Source organism: Adiantum capillus-veneris, chromosome 11, assembly GCF_014529385.1.
Source record: "Adiantum capillus-veneris isolate H3 chromosome 11, ASM1452938v2, whole genome shotgun sequence".
Taxonomy (NCBI): domain Eukaryota; kingdom Viridiplantae; phylum Streptophyta; class Polypodiopsida; order Polypodiales; family Pteridaceae; genus Adiantum; species Adiantum capillus-veneris.
Window position 1 is genome coordinate 114587682 of NC_140941.1, and position 6485 is coordinate 114594166.

Sequence of the window (6485 nt, forward strand, 5' to 3'; positions counted from 1 at the left end):
GCTCTATGCTGGTGCAAACCCTTTGAGGGAGTTGTTTTTTGAACTTTTCTTAACTCGTTGATGGAGTTCTTTGTTTTTAATTTTTTTCAAAAGAGATTTTTACTTCTACTAAACTTTCAAAAAATTTTTACCTTGGAAGATTCCTATTCCAAGGTCTTATACTATTCCAAGGCATCTTGCCTTTTGCGATCTAAGCCTAAAGTGACTAAGCCGGTAACAAGGAAACATAGTGAGGATGAGAGACATAGATAGATGTGGTGAGAGTTGCATAATAGAGGCAATTGCATCAAGGGCAAGCAACACAAAGCAAGGTGCAACACGCCTATAGAGAACAAAAGAGAATTGAAGAGTGATCAAGAGAGAGGAACACAATGTAGTCCTCTTCTTTATTAGAGCCCTCTTCTCCATCAGGAAGAGAGAGAGAGAGAGAGAGAGAGAGAGAGAGAGAGAGATTTAAATAAAAAACTCCCTCAAAGGATCTACATCGGTGCAGATCCTTTGAGGGAAGGCTTAGAGGTTTAAATAAAAGACTCCCTCAAAGGATCTACGTCGGTGCAGATCCTTTGAGGGAGTTTTTTATTTAAATCTATAAGCCTTCCCTCAAAGGATCTGCACCGGCGTAGATCCTTTGAAGGATTTTTTTATTTAAATCTCTCTCTCTCTCTCTCTCTCTCTCTCTCTCTCTCTCTCTCTCTCTCTCAAGTAGATACAAAAGTCATCATTTTTTCCTATTGTGAGAGCACTTAGCAATTCATGAATAGGACATAGCCAAAAGATTCTCTTCTGCATTGTTGTAGCTTAGGCCCTTCTTGCTTCTCCTTGTCCTCCTTCGCTTATCACCATGCTTGAGATGTTGCACGACCAAGGAGGCCACTACGACAACCAGATTGGAGCTAAGTTATGGGAGGCTATCTACAGAGAAAACAACATCGACCCCTGTGGTAACTCTAGTGGCTCGAGTGTGTCGATGTCTACGACAACAAAGCTAATTGTGGCCTCTATGTTTCACTGATCATGCAACTCATGGATAGTGTGTGTAGTATTTTATGCAGACACATCTTTTGCCTTGACAAATTCATCCTCAGCCAACATCGAATGATTAATTTTGTGTCTACCTTAACGAGAGAGAGAGAGAGAGAGAGAGAGAGAGAGAGAGAGATTTAAAAAAAAATCTCCCTCAAAGGATCTGTGCCAGAAGATCTATCTGTCTCTCTCTCTCTCTCTCTCTCTCTCTTAAAGTAGATACAAAAGCTCTCAATTTTACTTCTTTAAAGTAGATACAAAAGGTCTCTCTCTCGAAGTAGATACAAAAGCTCTCATACAAAATTGACCTTTTGTATCTACTTCAAAGAAGTAAAATTGAAATTGAGAGCTTTTGTATCTACTTTAAAAGACCTTTTGTATCTACTTCAAAGAAGTAAAATTGAAATTGAGAGCTTTTGTATCTACTTTAAAAGAGAGAGCTTTTGTATCTACTTTGAGAGAGAGAGAGAGAGAGAGAGATTTTTTATAAAAAGACCTCCCTCAAAGGATCTGCAGTGGCGTAGATCCTTTGAGGGAGGCTTTTTTAAAAATCTCTCTTTCTCTCTCTAAAGTAGATATAAAAGTCATCATGCATTTGTTTGAGTTTCTCTTGTTAGTATTTCATTAGAGGTGTAAGAAGTATAGTTTGGGAGATGGCACCCACACCCTTGCAGACTGTAGGGTGCAAGCGGGCTGGAATGTCCAAAATTGGCTTGTGGCAAGGCGACGATGTTGCAGTGGAGTTGATCGTGTGACGATTGGCTTGGTAGATCTTCCCTTGTATGATTGAGTGTTGCTTTGGGGTGAGGGATCGACAGTCTTGACCAAGTCTACATTTGATTGTCCCTCACTTCCACTCTCATTTTTTGGATACAGTGGCAGTTTCCCCTCCATGCGTGATTCGGTGCAGAGATGGTCATGTCTCGAAGTTGGGGTCACCCTAGGAAGGACCGGGAGCTTATGACAAAGCCTCCTAGCCCTGTGGAATCCTGGGGATTCACCATTTCGCCTTTGTGGGTGCTTGGATCACCTTGGAAAGCCCGGATAGTATGGTGGCTTGCGTTTTCTTGTAGTCTTGTTTTGCCTTGGCTATCGCTCAGCTTCGCCTTTGCAGTCTCTCTTGGTGGTGTGAAGGCTTGGTTGTTTCTGGCAGTGTGGATCTCCTATGGCTTATTTTTGAGGTGGCTCTCTTGTGTGCATATAGATCTAATGCATCTTCATTTGGAAAATTTTGAAGCTATTGATATGGTTCGAGTTTCCTTGAGCCAATGAGCTATCTAACGGGAGCGGCTGCTTATTGGTGACAACTCGGGTGATCTCATGGTGATGGGGACCTTGGGCCCCACCCTATCAACTTTATTGGATATATATAGGAGTGATTGGGTTATCAAGGATGGCCTCCCCTATTCGGCCAGTGATTTTAAAGATTTCGGATTGTGTATGTTTTGATGATGTCTTGGTTTGTTGTATGGTTGTCCTATGCATCTGATGCATATATGGTCCGTTTGGCTCTCATAGCACATGATGTGCATGAGATTATCTTGTAATTTTTTTGATGTTTAATTTTATTTCCAACTAACCTATTGGTGAGTACTGCAAAAAAAAAACTAGACACAAAAGTCAATATACCTTTTTTAAACTCTGTGTGTGTGTGTGTGCGTGCGTGCGCGCACGCTAAATGCAAACGTGAAAGAGTTTTGCTTTTTATAAGTCTTCAATGTGATAGTTAAAAAATATCCCTCAAAGGGTTTGCACCGATGCGATGCACCGACATAGACCCTTTGAGGGAGATTTGGCATTACAGAGGCTCTTACCTAGCATTGGGACCATAAAACTGCAAACTAGAGGGTCTTGAAGTGAGGGAGTTTCCCAAGGGTGCCACCATGCAAAGTAGACTTCCACCCCACCCTTGCATGCTCAACGAGCAACTGAATCTTAATCCGAGGAACGAACCCAACCCACTAGAACTGCAATAGAACACCACTGCATGTGGGAACACCATGACACAATTGGACCAACCATGCAGTACCACAACTTGACAGTAGAGAACTCTCCACATCCCACACACCTCAAAATTGCCAACAAACCTTGGATCCCAATAGTAGCACCAAACCACAACATGAAGCCACACTAATAAAAAGCACAAGAACCTTTGACATACACCGTACAAGCAGGGGAGGAAGCCCTTTGACAAAATACAGCAGGCCCTGTATCCTGCCCAACCGGCTACAACGGCCACAAAAAGAAATGCCAATAGTGGAAGCCCCCAAACTCCATAAGCTTTTCCTGCTCCTGACTGCAAGTATTCCCCTTCACGGTGAGCACCATCTAGCACTCCCGAGCTCCCTCTCAGCCGAAGAAGAGTTGAAGTTTCCAGGGCAAGTAAGGAGGCCCCCAAGGTGCCTTGCATGCAAAAATTTAGGATGTAGACCAGCAACACAAAGGAAAAGAAGCTACCCAGCCAAGGCTCCCCCCCGGGAGAACCCTTGTAGCAAAGGCATCTCCCCACCTCATTACCATCCCTCACACTATAGAGCCCAACAAACCCTAAGCAGAGGCATCTTCATGCATCACTCTTATCCTCGTATAACTACAAGGTTTCTTTTACTTGCTAGCAAAAAACACAAGAGAGAAAGCTCAAGAGTTATCCAATGTCAAGCTTGCTAGCACCTACCTCTCCAATTGGGAGTCGCTGTGAGTGCACGAATGTGGTGCGTGTGCAGAAAGTAAGAAGGAGAGAGAGGGAGAGAATGCAGGATGTGGGTGGAGCAAGACTCTACTATGAGCTACCCCTTATTCTTTGTATATGTACACAAGAATAAGGTATTAATGGGCGGGCGCCCATAGCCTGGGCAATCGGGCAAGGCACAAATGCCTATATCCCAAAAATCTCTCACTTAAAGAAAAATGTGCCGATAAGTGGGTCCTACTAGTTAGACTACTAGTATGTACAAGAAAATGGGTGTGAGACTCTCTCAACCTACACCCACTGGCTCGCTCAGCCAATCTACACACAATCGTATCGGCTTTGGTAGGCGAGCATATGTACCCATGCTAGAGCCTACATGTAAATCCCGTAAAGTACTTTGTATGGTCCACAAAACTCCACTATGCATCATGCTAGTGTCATCCATCGCACGACTGACAACCCTTGCTGCAAATGCTCCATTGCAGCTACTAGATCGGGCATCAACACTAGTAAGTCAAACATGAGACGTTTGAATGCTAAAAAAATTTGCACAAACTTGGCTGTACTTGCCTCCCCTGCGCTATCTACAATCACTATATCATCACGACTACTCATCACGTATGGATTTGTCAACACTGACAATGGAAAACCTATATCCCTGTCACCCATAGGCAAAATTGTGCATCCTAGTACCAACTCATCAGCCTATAACATGAGCATATTATAGAACTCCATGTCTGTCAGCTCTGTCTGTGTCTCTGTGGAGCACACCTACTCTACCTTTGCCTGCACAAACTCTGAGAACACCTGTCGTGTCTCACTAGAGCACTGCTGCTCTACCTCTCTCTTTATAGAGTCTACTATGATTGACACCTCCCACACACCTAAACGCTCTATCTCGTGAGCTTGGTGGAGATCACTCGCGAAGGAGACACGTGTCGAACCTCAGACACATGCATAGGATATATTAAGCCACTACGGGCTCCCCTCGCAATCACTAGTGAACCACAATGCATCTGGAAAGACTGCTCTCTAAGCAGTATTCGAAAAACCAAAGTTTGCTAACTGTTTCACTGAGATCAAGCTCTATCTCAGCTAAGGAACATAATGCACATGTTTTAGCATGTATGACGCACCACTGGGCAAAGAAAAACAAATGTCTCCTGCACACTCTATGTCAAACGCTGAACCATCAGCCAAGTGTAGACAACCAAAAATCACTAGAGAAGGTGCTAAACAAGTCACGATGCGGTGTGACATCAAAAACTGCATCCTCATCTAGCAACCAACGTGGAGAAAGTGTGCTATCCATAGACATATCTACAAGAGGTACACTCGAGGCAAGCATGACATCACCATAACTGACATATGAAGTCACTGCTCTAGCATGTGTCAAAACCTCATGTGCACGTTGCATAGACCTCCGCTTCTATCTCATAATCCTGAAACAACGATGTCTAACGTGCCATGTGTGACCATAATGCCAGCATCCTACGTATCAGCAAGAATGAGACCGTCGTCTCTCAATGTTACACATATCTGTTGCCATAAGTGAATGCCAAAATGGCAGCAAAGTGAGAGATAACTTGACCACTACGCAATCACAAAAACCATGACCAATTGTATCAAAAGCGATGCTCAAATATGCATAAAACAACTCCACAATCTGCTATCTGCAAGCATAAACTCGGACAAACTGCTCAACCAAGCGTAAAGTGCATAACCATATACGCAAGTAGAGAGCAAATGTCATAAAATATAATATCTAACTTTACCGAATGATTTTCCCATATTAAACTGATCATTTAATATGGGAAGATAAAAGGGGAACAAGAGTTAAAACATAGATATGTGCTTCTAAACCTATCTCAATAGGGGACCAAAAGGAGAAATGGCTGCATCTCAATAGGGGTCCAAAAGGAGACAGTCTACCAAAGAGCAATGTGCAATAAGTACTTCTAGATTTACCTCAGCAAGGGACCAAGAGGAGAGATGGTTACATCTCAATAGGGGTCCAAAAGGAGGTAGTCTATCAAAGAGCAACATGCATCTAATGGAGCTTAAAAGACCTTAGGGTTAGCTTCATTAAAGACCTCCAAAAGTTAGTGTTAAAAAGCCCTTTGACCTTAGGCAAGCTAGGGTTGACCTTGAGGTGGGAACCCTACCCAAGCATGAGGTGCTTGTCGGCTTGCCAACTAAAGTTCTTAAAATGTTTGTGGGAACCTTGCCCAAAGCTTGAGGTGATTTCTATGCCTAACATTACTAATGTTCTTGGAGTGTTCAATTCAAAGATAAACTCTCAAGAGGCATCAACCGTTTCCATGCTTGATTGACTAAGTGCTTATAGCATTCAATTCAAACCACATGACTTAAGAAGCATAAAAGACACATGTTCAAATGATCCTCCACATGTGGCCCTCATAATGTGCTTGAATCCTATTGGATAGGTTTTAAAGGGGTCCAATGAGAATTTAAATGCATAAAAACAAATAATTAAGTTCTTTCACTCAAAGAGGAAAACGAGTACACATGTCTAAATGAAATAATTAAATAATACGAGAGAGAGAGAGAGAGAGAGAGAGAGAGAGAGAGAGAGAGAGAGAGATGTGGACCAAGCATGAGAGGGGGATATACTCTCACACACACACACACACACACACACACACACACACACACACATTATCTCATTGTGTGGAGTGCAAAGTGCAAGAGCTCCATCTCCTTCTCCAAGTCTATTGAGAAGTGGAGAGCCTACACCAACAATCTTGGCTAT